Genomic DNA, 16,870 nt, shown 5'->3' with positions numbered 1-16,870 from the left:
CTGCAGGGACCTTTCTCCTGTTTCACACGCACCAGAGCCCGGGCCGGCCAGCAATACAGCCTCACCTTATGGGATTCTTCATTGTCACAGCCGCGATCTCCAGAGTTTGAGGAAATAACGGCCCTACGGCTCTGTCTCCTGATTTTCGTCTTCGGTTGTCTGTAGGGAGGAGAGGGAAGGATGGGGAGGTGTAAGGACTTTGGATCTGCTGGCCCTGGAGAAAGAGGTTGATCTCAGTTTGGTGAGGTTTCAGCAGGGAGTTGATGGACAGCTCCTGGGGGCCAAGAGCTCCCCCAGGGAGGGGTGAGAGGAGTCAGCACCTTCCCTCAGCATCCTGCTTGACACTGTCCTTTGCATGCAGTGGAACGGATCAGTATTAATAGAGCACCTGCTGTGTGCCAAGTAGTGTCCTCAGAGATCTCAGAAACGCCATAAATGTCAGACATGCTAACAAAGTCCTCAAAGATCTCAGATGAGACATAAATGCTTAGTTATTTTCTCCAGCAGTGGAGATGAGTAGGGGAGCCTCATTCCTCCGTCTGGTGCCCTGCAATGCCCTCCCATGTACAAACAAGAAGAATTGGGGTGAGTGTGAGTGCATTCCTGTGAGCCACAGGAGGAGGGGACCTAGAATGTACTGAGCACCTTGCAAAGTGTTGAAACTACATACATGTTTTCCAACACGGGGTTTCTCAACCTTAGCACCAGTGATGTTTTGAGCAGGAGAACTGTTTGTGGTTAGGGGCTGCCTCCGGGAAGCCCTCCAGGGAATGGGAGTGGCACTGGGGGACAACACCATTCCCCTGTCACTTCAGCGTGTCCTGAGCTAGAAGGAGAATCTCACCACTGTGTTTCTTGGGAACTGGCAGCTCTGAAGGGCCCAGTCATGGTAATGACAGTAGAATAAAGCTGTGACACATCTGTGATGTGTCAGATGCAGCAGCTGGGCGTGGCACACCCACCTTACGGGGTCGGGGTTGGGGTCTGGCCGGTAAAGGAAAACCAGAGGCAGCCCCTGGGTCTTTGAGGAGACAGGTGCATGGGAATGAGTGCAGGGAAATCCCACCCAGACCCCCTCTTAGCATTCAGGCCTCTGCACACATGTCACGTCCTTCCAGGTGACCCCACCCCCCCCACCCTGGCCATCATGGCTGATGTCCTCGCTCTGAGGGACTTGGTGTCTCTCAAACCACTTATTGTTAAAAATTTGTTTCCTTAGTTCATGTTTGCCTCTTTTATGCTCTGTCTCCCAGCACCAGAATGGAAGCTCTGTGGAGATGGGACCTCAAACCCCCAATGCCTAGAACAGCTCAGGGCCTGGCACAGAGTAGATGCTAAATGCGTGTTTGTTGACTGACTAAATGAAAGAACAGATAAATTACTAAAGGAGGGAATGAGTGAGCTCTGGGCCAGCCTCGCACAATTGGGCGAGTTGCTTGGTGAAGCCGGTAATAACAACAGCTTCCGGTGTGTGGGTATCCACCAGGGACCAGGAATGAACACCTATCATTTACCCCAAAGGGTGACCTACTGTGCTACGTACCTTTTTCTTCTTGCGGCAAAATACACATAACACATTTACCATTTTAGAGTGAATAGTTCAGTGGCATGAAACACATTCACAATGCTGTGCAACCATCACCCCCATCTAGTTCCATGACATTGTCAGTATCCCAAATAGAAACCCCATACCTATTAAGCGGTCACTCCCCACTTTTTCCACCCCCAGCCTCTGGAAACCACTCATCTGCTTTCTGTCTCTGTGGCTTTCCCTATTCTGGATACTTCTTATGAATGGACCCATACAGTGCGTGGTCTTTTGTTTGCAGGATTCACCCACATTGTGTCATATGCCAGTATTTCATTCCTTTGTACGACTCAGTAATACTCCACTGTATGGACATACCATAATTTGGCCATCCATTCATCAGTTGATGGACATTTGGTTTGCTTCCACATTTTGGCCACTGTAAGCAGTGTTGCTATGAACATTCATTTACAAGCTTTTGTTTGAAAACCTGTCTTCAATTTTTTTTTGATATCGACCTGGCATTGCAATTGCTGGGTCATATGGTGGCTATGTTTGACTTACTGGGAGCTGACAGACTGTTTTTCACAGTGGCTGCACCATTTTACATTCCTACCAGCAGTGTGTGAGAGTTCCAGTGTCTCCACACCCTTGCCAACACTTGTCATTTTCCGTTTTATTATTACGGCCATCTTAGGGATCGCGCTGTGGTGCCTCAGTGTGGTTTTGATCAGCTTTTCCCTAATGACTGATGATGATAAGCATCTTTTCATGTGCTTATCAGCCATCTGTATGTCTTCTTTGCGGAAATGTCCATTCAAGTCCTTTGCCCATTTTTTGAATCAGGTTGTTTGCCTTTTGGTTGTTGGTTGTAGGAACTCTTTATATATTCTGGATCCTAGACTCTTTTCTGATATATTATTTGCAAATGTTTTCTCTCTCTCTGTGGACTGTCTTCTCACTCTCTCGATCATGTCCTTTGATGCACAAAAGCCTTGAGTTTGATGAATCCCAATTTATCTATTTTTTTCTTTTCTTTTTTCCTTATGTCTTTGGTGTCATATTTAAGAAGCCATTGCCAAACCCTAAGTCATGAAGATTTACCTCTGTGTTTTCTTCTAAGAGTTTTGTGGTTTTAGGGCTTATATTTAGTTCTTTGATCCATCGTGAGTTAATTTTTGTGTACGGTGTGCGATAAGGGTCCAACTGTCTTCTCTCACATGTGGATGTTGTGGTAGTTGCTTTAATTGTTCAGTTCACAAATGGGAACACAGAGTCTGAGAAGGGGTAAATGACTTCTCCCAACATCACACGACCATTGGGAGGTAGAAATGGAATGTCCCACTAAGTCCCGGGTTGGTCCCCTTTTCCTCACACCCAAATGCCCTCTGTGATATCCCTATACTATTTTGTGAGCAGGGACCGTGGAAAGCACAGACCTGAGAAATAAGGCAGATATTCTAATCTGGCTCCAGGAAGGTTCATCCTTGTCTCTGGACCTCATTTTCCCCCTCTGTACAATGGGTGGCTGATCTCTAAGGGCCTTTCCTGCTCAGACTGCTGGTGCCTTGAGAGCTTCGTGCCCCGTTGCCCTCATTTCCCTCCTCAGAGATGCTTTCCTGGGGAGCTCATTCTGGGCCTCAGCCAGCCTCTGGAAAACATTCTCAGCAACCCCTGGAAGACGCCCGCAGCATGGGGCTGTGGAAAATGCAAGGGAAGCTAATGTGAGAAGGGCCTTCACGTGCTGACAGTTTCCTTCACAAGTATCACAATGAAGCTACTTGAGAATCAGCTTGCAAAGCACCTGGCCATAAATATCCCTCTCACAGCCCTCCTCAACCAGAAGCAGCTCAGCTCCTCCTGAACACTCAGTACCGAGGCCTAACCCACAGCGGATGCTGTGAATGTTTGTTTCCTGCAATCATCTTAGACCCAGGTTTGGCAAACTTTTTCTAAAAAAGGGCCAGGCGGTAAATATTTTTGGCTTTGCAAGCTGCGCGGTCTCTGTCAGAACTACTCAGCTCTGCCATAGCACAAAGGCACCCATAGATGATGCATAGGTGAGGGGGGTATCACTGTGTTCCAATAAAACTTTATTTATGCACAGTGAGATTTCAATTTCATGTCATTTGCATGTGAAAGAAAATATCATTTTTCTTTTGATTGCTTCCACTGTTTAAAATATAAAACCCAGGGCGCCTGGGTGGCTCAGTCGGTTAAGCATCTGACTCTTGTTTTCAGCTCAGGTCATGATCTCACAGTCATGGGATCGAGCCCCACGTTGGGCTCTGCATTGAGTGTGGAGCCTGCTTGAGATCCATTCTCGCTGTCTCTGCCCTCCCTGGCTCATGCATGTACTGTCTCTCGCTCTCTCTCAAAATAAATAAACATTTAAAAAATATATAAATAGGGGCGCCTGGGTGGCGCAGTTGGTTAGGCGTCCGACTTCAGCCAGGTCACGATCTCGCGGTCCGTGAGTTCGAGCCCCGCGTCGGGCTCTGGGCTGATGGCTCAGAGCCTGGAGCCTGTTTCTGATTCTGTGTCTCCCTCTCTCTCTGCCCCTCCCCCCGTTCATGCTCTGTCTCTCTCTGTCTCAAAAATAAATAAACGTTAAAAAAAATTTAAAAAAAATATATATATATATAAATAAAATAAAACATAAAACCAATTTTATATCATAGCCTGCAGGTCATACAAAACAGATGGTGGGCTAGGCTACATTGGGCTTAAACCTTTGCTTTTTTGTTTTTCACTTTAAATATTTTTGTCTTAGTGTAGGAGTAATAGATATTTGTTATAAAACAATTATAAGTTAGCAACATGCAAATAAAGTAAAATTAGAATCACCCATAATTTCAACATATAGCTATAACTATTTATGCTAGTGGGCATTTATTTTTCTACCTCTCTATCTATCTATATTGATGCTCTCCAATGTGATAGCCAGTAGCCACATATGACTATTTGACCTGAAACAAAAATTAGATAAAATTTCAATTTCAGTTTCTCTGTCAACCAGCACATGTGAATTCTTCAATACCTATGTCTGGCTAGTGGCTGCCACATTGGACAGCACAGATACAGAACATTTCCACCCAAAGCAGAAAGTTCTGTTAGATAGCACTGATCTCTCCACATCTATCTATATAGTCTTAACAAATACAGGACAATACTTCTTTAGTGAATATCTTTGTTCACTTAATATTTTGAGAGGACATTTTCATGCCATTCAAATACTTAATACTTATGTTTTATTGGAGGTATTCTGTTCATGAAACAGATAGAGTGTCCCTTTAGAGTCTCTATGGTTGTACATTTGTTTCCAGTTTTTTGGCCACAATAAACAAAATGATAGTAAACCACTTTATCACTAAGCCTTTGTACCATTCACTGTTTAAGATAAATTCATGGAGGCTTAATTTCTTGGTCAAAGAGTAAGCCCATTTGAAAAATGTTTTTAATAGGAATACCCAGTTTCTCCCCAGGAAGGCTTTGATCATTTATAGTCCCATCAGCAATTCATGAAATTGTCTACTTCTTTGAAACCCCCACAAATAATAGTAGTTATAATGATGAAAGTTAGGCCATTTTGGTAGATGGAATTTTTCTGTCTCTTTATCTTGCCTTTCTTTGACAAACTTTATTTCCTCCCATGTTTATTAACCATTTTATTTCTTTGGGTGAGTTACGGGCAATAAAGAGGATTATCTGCATGGCTTAAGTTTTAAGGAAAAATTGCTAGATTTATAACCCTCACAAAGTTCTGCAAGCAAGATGGCAGGATTAACATACCAAAGAGATTGGCAAAGCTCTCTTAATTTCAGCAAAACCTTGGATCAATTTTCTGTCTGTTCCTTTGAATGATTCTTATTTATTGTTTCTTTTTGGTCCCTATGGTCATAGGCCATACTAGAGGGCAGGTAGGGTTTTTTGGTTGTTTTTTATTTACTTAGTTATTTGTTTTATATTTATCTAGTTCCTTAATTTCTAGGAACACAGTCTTCCTTGCCTAACCAGAGACAGGGCAGCTTGGATTGCGCGAAAGCAGAAAGGTGGGACCTCAGGTTTCCGCAAGATATCTGCAGACTAGGGAAATAATTAGTGATCAGGATGAGTAGGGAAAACCAAGCCGTATTCTTTCTTGGCCTTTTAGGGTCTGGAATTTCCATTCATTCAATCATTGTGAGCACCTGGTGATCTCATGTTGTTCTGATGGGCAGTTTCTGTGTCTTTGACTCTACCACTGAATGAATGAATGCATTCTCTCTCCAAATACCTTTAGAAAGCTCCTGGGCTATTACTCATTCACACATTAGTATTACCTAGCTTTGATAGGGCATTTTAATTTTTTGTAAGAGCACCTTCACCACCTCTACAGTCTCATTTGCAGCCATGAAGGAGGTACTACCATACCACTATTGTCTTCATTTACTCTTGAGGAAACTGAGGATCGGATCGGTGGAGTGGCCCGACCTAGATCACGCAGACAGAACCATGGACTTCTAGTCCAGTGCTCTTAGCGTTGCCTCCAGCATGCACAAGCCATCTGTCTTGCAGAGCTGGTGGGCCAGGAGGTGTTAAGTGAGGTGTTAAGGGGCAGCTCCGAGGGCTGATGGAGAGGGCCCTGAGCGCCCGCACTAGGAGGCGGAGAGGAGCAGGGCATCTTACGGATTCTGACTCTGGATCTAGGGTTCCAGAGCCAGAACGCGGGGGGCAGCTACACTCACCCGCAGACCCCAGGACCCAGGAAAGGGGACAGGAGGTAATTAAGGTCTAGGTTAAATCAACCTATGGAGCCGTCCTCCACCCCGCATTCGCTAGGCTCCCCTCCGGCCTGGTGGGGTTCCTCAGCCTCCTCCTCCACAGCCCCAACCCTCGCTCCCCGGCCCTCGAGGTCCCTCCTCCAGGCCCCCGGCTCCCCCGCCCCCGGAGGCCGGACTCTGCCCCCGCCCTGCCTTCCCCCTCCCCCCGGGGGCGGTGGCCCGTGGCGGGCGCGCTCATTGGCTGCGGCGCGAACGAGGGCCGGGGCCGGCAGCGCTGATTGGCCAGCGCGGCTCGGCGGAGCCAGGAAACCCCGCGAGTCGCTGGGGGAAGTGGGGCAGAGACCGGACGCACCCGGAGCTCAGAGCGCAGGAGCCTCAAGTCGGCGCCCGGCACACCGAAGTCCGCAGACCGGAGCCCGGGCCTGGAGGTAAGGGCCAGGCGCCGGGTAGCGTGGGGCGGGCCCGTCCACCGTGATGGCCTTGCCCCCAGGGAGCAAAAACGGGGCGTCTTCTCCCAGAAACGGGGCCCTCATCCTCTCGAGACGCGGGTCCCCTCCCCGTAAAAGGAGAGGGTCTTTCACCTCCCAGAGAGGAAAATAGCTTCCAATTCCCAAAAGAAAAGGGCTCTTCCTCCGGGCCCCAGGCTCCAGAGGTAGGATTCCCCTGCTTGGTTTACCCCTTGCAATGGAATATGCACCCCCCCCCCCCAAAGTGGGGTCCAGCCTCCACGCGTATCTAGGGCCCCTCTCATCTCTTCGGAGATGGATGCACCTTCCGCCTCCCTCGGAAACTAAGTTTGGATCTCTTGTTCCACCCTCGCTTGTGAATGGTGGGGGTCTTCTCAGCACGTAGATAACAGGACCCTCCCTCCGTGGAAAACGAAAGCCCCCCCAGATGTCCTGGGAAATAAGCCCCTCCTTAAGACCAGGAAATATGAGGGCAGAGACTCAGTATGTCTCACATGAAGCCCCTCACACCCAACAGGGACCACCCTGTGTACCCCACTTCCCAAACTGGACTCTGAGATTTGCCTTCGGATGTGGAGGATTCCCTCCCCCTCCCCCACCCCGCCCATGACCCCCTTCCCACCCATGATGGAGACATGGTTGCCTCAGACACCAGCACAGTAAAAGCATTTGGGGGAGGTACCCTCTTCCTCCAACAGATGCAAGGTGAGGGCCTTTCATACTCAGAAACAGGACAAGGAGCTGGCCACCCATCTGGACCAAGTCACCCACCTGACTCCACCTCCCTCTAACCCTTCCAAGCACTCCCCACTCATGAACACCCTCCACCCACTCTCCCTGCCCCTCCGGAACCCAGTCCTTCCCCGACTGTACCCCCACACCTCACTGCTCCACCTGTTTCCATCCCACCTCCCCTCTCCCCCCCACCCCCCCCCCCACACCCCCTGGGCCACAGATAGGACCAGAGGATGTTGAGTAAGAATGAAGCCCTTAAAGTCAGGATCCTGAGCCTAGGGGCCATTCTAGTACCCTCTGAACTCTGACAGCAGAGATGGCCCCTAAAGGCAACAGGACCACCGCTAGTGTTCAGGATACTCTCCCCTGAGGCAGTCCAGGCTCCCTGGAGAAGGGAGTGTCAGATGCAAAGAGGGGGGCCCAGCTTGCTCCCTGGGGCTCCCCTTCCCTCCAGCTCCAGTGGGCACTGCTCAGTGGAACTCCCTGGGCACTCGTCCAAAGGAGGCAGATGCTGCAGGAACCATCCGGATACAATGTTGCCATTGTTGGGCCAAGGGTCAGGGTGTTGGTGACCTGAGGGGGGCCGGAACCAGCTCTTATCTGGCAGGCCAGGGTGGAGGACAGGAAGGAGAAAGGTGAGGAGCTTTGCCTTACTCTTTACACCTGCACGCAGGATATGGGGTATGGAGAAATGTGTGTCCGGGAGGCCCAAAGAGGTCAGCCTCGGGGGGAGGCAAGTCTGGAGTGCCAAAGCCCCAAAGGGCTTCTTGGTTAAAGATCTGCTCCCTCATTTGACAGTTGAGCAAACAGAGGCACAAAGAGGGGAAGACACTTGCTCAAGGTCATCCGGCCAGTGGGTGGCAAATCTGGTCACAGTCTTTCCAGGGATCGTGGGGTGCTGGGGTCCAGGACACAGGCTCCAGGCCTCACGTTTACAACTGGGCCTGCTGGCACTGGCCCCTCGGCTTGTCAGAGGAGGCACAGGGGCTCTGAGAATGTCACGGAGGTGGGAAGGAGCAGAGCTGGAACTCAGCACTGCCCCCCCACCCCACAGGCCACCTTGTAGAATCTCTTCCTGGGGGTCTGCACTTCACCGCTCACCCCATGTGATCATGGCACTGAGCCCACCCTACAGCAGTCTCCTGTCCCCGCTCAGAGCATGGCTGTGTTTCCTGAGCCACCGGATGGGGCAGAAGCTGGAACGGGCAGCAGCAGCCTCTCCAGAACCACCCAGCAGGGCAACAGCGACTGGGTCCCTGCACATGGGAGGGTCTTGAGGTGGGGGCTTCTCCCTCCCTTCCCCCCACCCCTGCCACCTCCAGCCAAAGGGTTGGCTGTCATGCTCCAGTTTAAAGCAGGGAGCCAGGTCCAAGGTGCCAAGGCGAAAGTTCAGAGCATCAGGGCAACTGGCCTGCACAGGGGGCAAGAGATCTGTCTCTGGACCCCTCTTATTTGGGTCTGGAACCCAAATCTGCTCCTTGGTGTGTGATCTTGAGGAGATTATTAATCTTATATCCACATAAAATGAGCTAATCCTCGTCATGTGCGTAGCTGCTACTGCAAATGGGTGGGAGCAATGATTGTGATTTCAAGTGCAAAGTCATAAAACCTTTGTGTTTTAGGACCGCGGACCATAAAGTCAGGGGGAGCCAAGAGTTGACTCCTGCCTCCTGCTGGCGGGGGAACCTTGGGCAAAGTCACTCCCTCTCTGAGCCTCAGTTTCCTTACTTCTGAATGAGGTTGTTGGCGGGTAGGCCTCAGAGGAGAGAGAGCTGTAGACCAGGCCTTCTCATCCTCAGCAGTGCTGACATTGGGGGCGGAATAATTGTCAGTGTCAGGGGCTGTCCTGTGCACCGAGGATGTTTAGCATCATTCTTGCCCCTCTAGCTACTAGGTGCCAGTAGAAACCTCTCTAGTTAGGCCCCTAAACTGTCTCCAGCCATCGCCAGCTGTCCCCTGGGGGGCAGAATCACACCCACCCCTCCCACTACCGCATGTGTCTTGCATACCCTTGATGCTTGACTTAAAACACATTCCTTCCCCTTGCTCGGTCGGGCTCCCTTCTCTGCTTTCTGCACGATGGAGGGGGGTGGTGTCCAGCCACTGAGCCTCCCAGTGTTAATGAGAATCTCAATCCTTTGTATTAAATAATACTTTGCTGGGGCGCCCGGGGGGGGGTCAGTCGGTTGAGTGTCCAACTTGAGCTCAGGTCATGATCTCATGGTTCACGAGTTCGAGCCCTGGAGCCTGCTTCAGATTCTGTGTCTCTCTCTCCCTCTGCCTCTTTCCCACTCACACTCTGTCTCTCTCTCTCAAAAATAAATAAGCATTAAAAAAAAATTTTTTAAAAGCCCTTTGCTACCTCCAGAGCGCCTCCTGTGCATTGCTCTGGGTCTCCCATCTTACAGATGAGCAAAACCAAGCCTCACCGAGGTTACATGGCTTGTCTAAGGGCATTACTCCCTTCCCTGCTAGAGGTCAAAGAAATGTTGATTCCAGCAAGAGTTTCAGAAATAACCTGGTTCTGGAGCCTTCTTTGGAAGGTCATCTGGCCATCTCTTCCAGAACTCAAGCTGCATGCCCTTTGGCCCAGCTCTCCTTCTTCTAGAAATGTTCACTCGTGCACACAGGTAGATGGACACAAGAGTAAAAATGAGCAAAGCACAGCACACAGAGGTTGACAGACTTGCTCTATCTAGGTCACTCAGCCAGGAAATACGGGCTTGGGACTCAGGCCCAGTCCTGAAGCCCAGGCTGGGGCCCTTAGCCTCGACCCCGCCGCTGGAGAAGCCTAGCCCCCGGCCCCAGCATCAGGCACATTTCTGCCTGGACCCGTCCCTTTCTCTGGGGAAAGCATTCACACCAGCAGTTCCAGCTGCTGAAACTCAGAGTTCTGGAGCCTCAGAGTTCTGGAGACAGGAAGCTGAGGCCTCCCCACCCCAGGCCCCAGGCCCCAGGCCCCAGGCCGAATCTCTGCCTGGGCCTTGAGGGAGCTCCTTCTAAAACTCCCAGTGGGCCCGGGGGGTTGGACGAGTGCAGCTGGACTGGGCTTCTACCAGCACGATGGCCTCATTCCATGACCACTAGACCCCCTCAGCATTTCATTTCCCCATCTTTGGCCTTTTCTGCTTCTAAGAATGCGTATGTACAGGTTTTGGTTTCAGTTCTTTGGGCTCATCAGCCTGCAAGTGAACTCCTCGGTCATGTGATCAGCCACATGGTAATTCCTCTTTTGACCTTTTGAGGAACTTCCAAGAGACGCCATTTTCCATTCACGCCAGTAGGTGTGCAAGGGGCCCAGTACTTCCACATCCTTACCAACGCTGGTTGTGTTCCAATTATATTCATTATTATTATTATCGTTATTGTTGTTATTATCACTGTTACCGCCGTTCTAGCATATGTGAAGCAATACCTCATGGTGGTTTTGATTTGCATTTCTCTAGTGACTCATGAGCTGCTTGTTGGCTGTTTGTAGATTTTCTATGGAGAAATGTCTATTCAAGCCCCTTGCTCATTTTTGAATCGGGTTGTCTTTTTGTTGTTGAGTTTTCAGAGCTCTTTATAGACATGAGTGTATTTTTGTGTTGCGCGTTTTCCTCTTGCATGGAAACATCTGCTCAGCTCCTGTGGGTCGGGCACTGTCTTGTGACCTTGGGAGACCCAGGGGACTACAATACAGTTACTGCCCACAAGGGGCTCACGGTCTAGAGAAAAGCTTCTCAACCTCAACACTATTAACTGTGCTGTGGGGGGCTGTTCTGTGCATGGCAGGATGCTTGGCATCATCCCTGGCCCCTACCCCACCAGATGCCAGTAGTGCCTCCACCCCTGTGTGACAACCAAAAATGTGTCCAGCTTTTGCCAAATGTCCTATGGGGGCAAACTTGTTCTCCCTGGTTGAGAATCACTGGTTTAGAGGCTAAGAGACATCTGCGTATCTGCAATTTCAGTCATATCTCTTGTGCCTAAGAGGGTTCATGGTGGGCGTTTCAGGACATACTTGCTGGATGTTGGGTGGGTGAGTGGATGGGTTGATGGGTGCAGGGATGCATGGACCCGACCACTTTTCGGTTGGATAAATTGATGGAGGAGTGTACGAATGGATGGATGAATAAACGAATGCAATTTACAAAGCCCAGACACGTGCCCGAAATTCTCCTGTGGGCAAACAAGACACTGTTCTTCAAACTGGAATATTCTACCCCTTTCTCTCTGCGTGGCACGGTAGTTCTCGCACTTGAGCATAAGACGCCCCTGGAGGGTTTGTTAACACACAGATTGGTGGGCCCCACCACCAGACTTGATGATTCAGTAGAATCGCGGGCCTGGCAGAATGCTCTGAGCCTAGTTTCCATGTTCTTTGACATCCCTGCACCAGACTCCCCAACCTTGCTAATCTGTCTGTCCTCAGAGGTCTATAGGCTTAACTCCCAACGTCTCCCATTTAGGTGCTCACATTTACTGCCTTGAACTATTGACAGCAGGCTGGAAGTCTGTCCCTTGGCCACACTGAGAATTTCTTCAAAGCTGCGACCCATTGTGTCCTAGCACCTTGCTGCTGAAAGCAAGGTACAGAGCCCAGCAGCATCACGACATCTGGGTGCTCAGTAGGATGCAGACCCTTGGGGCTCCTGGGTGGTTCAGTCAGTTGAGCACCCAGCTTCCACTCAGGTCATGATCTCACGGTTCTTGAGTTTGAGCCCCATGTTGGGCTCTGTGCTGACAGCTCAGAGCCTGGAGTCTGCTTCAGATTCTCTGTCTCCCTCTCTCTCTGCCCCTTCCCTGCTCACGCTCTGTCTCTCTCAAAAATAAATAAACATGAGGGGCGCCTGGGTGGCGCAGTCGGTTAAGCGTCCGACTTCAGCCAGGTCACGATCTCACTGTCCGTGGGTTCGAGCCCCGCGTCGGGCTCTGGGCTGATGGCCCAGAGCCTGGAGCCTGTTTCCGATTCTGCGTCTCCCTCTCTCTCTGCCCCTCCCCCGTTCATGCTCTGTCTCGCTCTGTCCCAAAAATAAAAAAAAAAAAAAAAAAAAAAAAAAAAACGTTTAAAAAAAATAAATAAACATGAAAGGAAGGAAGGAAGGAAGGAAGGAAGAAAGGAAGAAAGAAAGGAAGAAAGAAATAAGGAAAGAAAGAAGATGCAGACTCTTGGGCCCCTCACAGGCCTACAGAATGCAAATCTACATTTTAACATTATCCCAGGTTGGCAGTCGGTGGGGGTTGGGGGAGGCGGGACTCATGGTCACATTCGAGTTTGGGAAGCTTGTGCTAGGACTTCTCTATTGCCCTCACAACTCAGGAGCTAAGCCCGGCGTAGCTTTGCTGATGAGTTACTCCGGCAGCATCTGTTCCAAGGTAAATGGTATCTGGGCCGGAACATCATTCAGGCATTATTGGTCGGTCCTACCTTTGCCTTACCACTTTATCGCCTGGAATGTCTGAACTGATGGCTTCGTGCAGGGGAAGACAGAGGCCCAGAGGGGCGGTACCTTGCTCAGGGTCGCGACTACGGTGAAGCAGAATGGAAACTGGGGAGGAGCACCCGGAGAGGCTTAGTGTCAACGGTGGCGAGACGCGGAATCACGGGGTGGGAGGGCACTGGCCTGAAGCTGCTGGCTTTGCTGTTCCAAAGTGGAGAAATGGGAGATTGCTGAAAAAGTAGGCCAAGAACCAGAATGTAAGTGTATTCTTTCATTTATCCAACAAGTATTAATTGGGCGCTTAGCAGATGCCAGACCCCGGCATCGTGTAGACGGTATTGAGCAAAGAGAACAAGGTGTCACCCTCAGTGGCTTCTGCCTAGGTGGGCAGTCTGACGTTCATTCATTCATTAACGTGTCCGTTTATTGTACAACTCTCACGTGTCCTGTGCATTACTAGGCGTGTGTGTGCGTGTGACGGGGGAGAGATGGAGACCCAGCTGCTCACACCGGAGGATCCTCTAGGCTGCCTGTGCGGAGACAGACCCAGAACGATTGCCATTCAGCGAGATGTGTCCCCGGGGAAGGCTGGGGCCACATAGAGGCTGGAACTCAGAGAAACCCTGGGGATGCTGGGGAAGAAATTTCAGGAAGAAAGGGCAGGCAAGGTGTTCTTGACGGAGATAACGTGAACAGAAGCTCAGAGACTTTGTGGGAAACTGTTGAAATCTTCAGGGGAAAAAAAAGGGGGGGGGGTAAAACCATGAGTCCCGTGCAGATGCAAAAAGGAACACTTGTTCAAGATTGTTTTAAGCTCGTTCAGTGAGGGAACCGGCAGATGTTAGAACTGGCCCAAAGGCAAAGTCGACTAAAGCACAACTATGTATGTGGAGGAAAGGAATATTGAAATGAACTGCAAATGCAAGGGGGAAATGATTGGACAAGACAGAATTTGCTTGTGTATCCATTTCCTGCAACTTACAAAGCTTTGGGGAAAATAGCTCAAAGAGAGTGAACAAGGCTAGAAATCAGATAACCTGAAAGTTTGTCCTGTACACAGATAATGCCTGATACTCCATTGAGGCACGGTTTTTTTCCCCTGTAAAACCTGTGTTCAGAGGATGGGGGGAGGTCTTTGGTAGAGCACAGCATGGGTGAGTGAGGAGAGGCAAAGCTGTTGGAGGGCCAGAGAGATCATAGACATCCAGGTGACCCATGATAATAAGTGGACTTGACCAGAGACCAGTAGGGGACCACGGAAGGATGTTAAGCAAGGATGTGACCTGATTTGATTAGCACTGGAGAAAGATCCTTCCGGAAGCTGGGTGGAGAGCAGACCCCAACTATAGGTCGCTTTTAACAGAGAAACCTGTTAAAAGATGAGATGATGGGGACATCGCCTAGAATAAGGCTTGGCAAATTTCTTTTGTAAAGGGGCAGATAGTCAATACTTGAGCCTTTGCACCCATATAGTTACAGTCCAGCAGCTATAGACAATGTAGCGAATGGGGAGTCTATGTTCTAATAAAACAAAAGTGGGCCGGTGGGCCTGGGCCAGTTGTCCAAGAGTGGTAGTTGAGTGGCTAGAGCTGTCCATGGTTTTGACAAGCCTCCTGCGCCTAGATGTTTAGAACCCATTGGCAGCTCTCCTGGGGGAACCCAGGGACACCTTCTCCCATTTGCCTTTAAGCACGAGCTCCCTGAGGGAACCAGACAACCCCTGGGGCAGATCGCTGGCCTCCAAGCAAAAGCTTTTAGGACCTCAAAGCTCCTCTGGGGCAAGGTTGACCCAACAGCCTCTTACAAGCAGCGAAAAGAGCAAGCCACCGTGGCAGGGCCGTTCCTGGGTGGGAACAGAGCCTGCCTCCTGTCTCCTTGGCCAGAGCTGTAAATAGCTCTCTGCTGGCTTTGCAGGCTGAGCGCCCTTCTGGGGACAGGCTGGAAATGAGCACACGAAGGAGCACTTGTGCAAATTACTGCCTGCATGCGGGTTTGCGCGCCTGGCGTCCTTCCCCAGGCCTAAGTGCACAGTCCTCCCCGGGGCCGAGGGCAGGGCTCACAGAAGAGCCACACACACAAGGACATGGGCCTCCTGACCCGGGGACAGGGTCCAGGAGGGATTCAGAGCTGGGCTGTCAGAGTCATGAGAAGCCAGAGGGACAAGAGGAAACATTCGGAGGACCCTGGAACAGAGTTTCAGCTTAGTCTCTGCCCACCTAATGACAGCCCGTCACCCATAAATAGCAGGCAGCTCGCATTTGCCGAGAATGCAGTGGCTGCTAGGGTTATTCTAAGGGTTTTCTGTGTAGTTGCTCGTGTCATTGAGTGCAACAACCCTGGAGGAAAGGCCGGTCAGATTGCTGAGGTGGGCAATGCAGGCCCAGAGAAGATGGCAGGCTCAACCTGGCCCTCAGAGTAACAGCAGCGTGTGTGCGGAGAAACCCAGGCTTACAGCCTCCGAGGCCCCAAGCCCTGACTCTGAGCCATGTGGATGCCACTGGCTGTGCCCTCCCGATCCCAAGCCCCGCCCCATCCTCGCCCTCCCCTCCCCTCCCCTCCCCACGCTCTCTGACCTCTGCTACTTATCAGTCGAGGGTAATCATAATGTCTTATCACTTGGGGCGCCTGGGTGGCTCAGTCAGTTACGTGTCTGACTTCAGTCCAGGTCATGATCTTGCGGTTTGTGAGTTCAAGCCCCGCCATCAGGCTCTGTGCTGACGGCTCAGAGCCTGGAGCCTGCTTCAGATTCTGTGTCTCCCTCTCCCTCTGCCCCTCCCCGACTTGTGTGCGCTCTCTCTCTCTCTCTCTCTCTCTCTCTCTCTCTCTCTCTCTCAAAAATAAACAAACCTTAAAAATTTTTTAAAAAACAATGTCTTATCCCTTGACCGGCAGTTTGGGGGGGAACAGCTGCTGTGTGGCAAATGAGAAAGCAGAATTGAAAAGTCAGAAACGCTGAATAAGACCTATGGTGGGCAGAGAAAGTCCAAAGCACCTCCTTTGGCAGCCACCGCCCACAGACAACTCGGACTGCTTGTGGTGACTGATCCCTTTCGGCCACGTGCACCCCCTCGCCAGCCTGCTGTAAGAGCGTGGGTTGAGGTCGGTTTCTTGGTTGCTCCTATGGGGTCCAGGGAAAAGTCACACACTCAGAAAGCAGCTGTGTCGTGCCGGCTTGCTCAGGGTGCTGGAGATTGTGACGTCTGGACCTCAGTTTCCTCATCTGTAAAATGGCAGCAACAATACGTCTTGGGGCAGCACGTTGCTGGTTATTGGGGGGATGATAAGGGCGAACGTGGTTGAGTGCTCTCTACCTGCCAGACACCAGGCTCCGTTTGGATAATCTCCCTTAACGCTCTCAGTAACCCAGGTGGTAAGGCTGTCTTGTGTGCATGAAGGCAGAATCAGAGAGTTTTAAAATCTCTTCCCCAAGGTCAGAGGTAGGAAGAGCCAGAAACTGGACTTGATCCCGAGACCTGCCTGGCTCCAAAACCCATCTTCAAACATGTTTCACTGGAGACCTCCAAGGTTCAGAGAGTCAAAATCCCTCATCCCTCTGTTCCCATGCCTTCCTCTGCCCAGTCTGTATGCGCTTGTTCTGTTTTTCTTTTTAACTTTATTTATTTATTTATTTATTTTGAGAGAGAGAGAGAGAGAGCGTGCATGCGCATGCACATTTAAGTGGGCAGAGAGAGAGGGAGAGAGAATCCCAAGCAGGCTCCTCACTGTTAGTGCAGAGCCTGACACGGGGCTTGAACCCACGAACCATGAGATCCTGACCTGAGCCAAAGTCAGATGCTTAACTGGCTAAGCCACCCAGACACCCCTGTATGTGCTTATTCTGTTTTTAAGTGATAATTAATTTATTTTCCGAATCAGCAAAGTAGCATGTGGTAAAATACTCAAGCGATACACCTCGATTTACAGAGAAAAGTAAATTTCCCTCATCCACATCTC

The 16,870-nt window shown here is 50.4% G+C and overlaps 1 protein-coding gene across 1 annotated transcript in view; it reads left to right on the top strand.

The window, feature by feature from the left end:
* Positions 1-6,628: 6,628 nt before the first annotated feature.
* Positions 6,629-16,870, top strand: part of ABAT (4-aminobutyrate aminotransferase) — an 87,184-nt gene continuing 76,942 nt past the window's right edge. Inside the window, exon 1 of the mRNA XM_047087838.1 lies at positions 6,629-6,719. The gene's annotated coding sequence lies outside the window, so the exon portion shown is untranslated. The remainder of the gene's footprint in view (positions 6,720-16,870) is intronic.

Source organism: Lynx rufus, unplaced genomic scaffold, assembly GCF_022079265.1.
Source record: "Lynx rufus isolate CCGP_SWC_20201006 ecotype Redwood Valley unplaced genomic scaffold, mLynRuf1.p SCAF_23, whole genome shotgun sequence".
Taxonomy (NCBI): domain Eukaryota; kingdom Metazoa; phylum Chordata; class Mammalia; order Carnivora; family Felidae; genus Lynx; species Lynx rufus.
The sequence above is the reverse complement of the archived record's forward strand: the minus strand, read 5'-3'. Positions and strand labels throughout refer to the sequence as shown.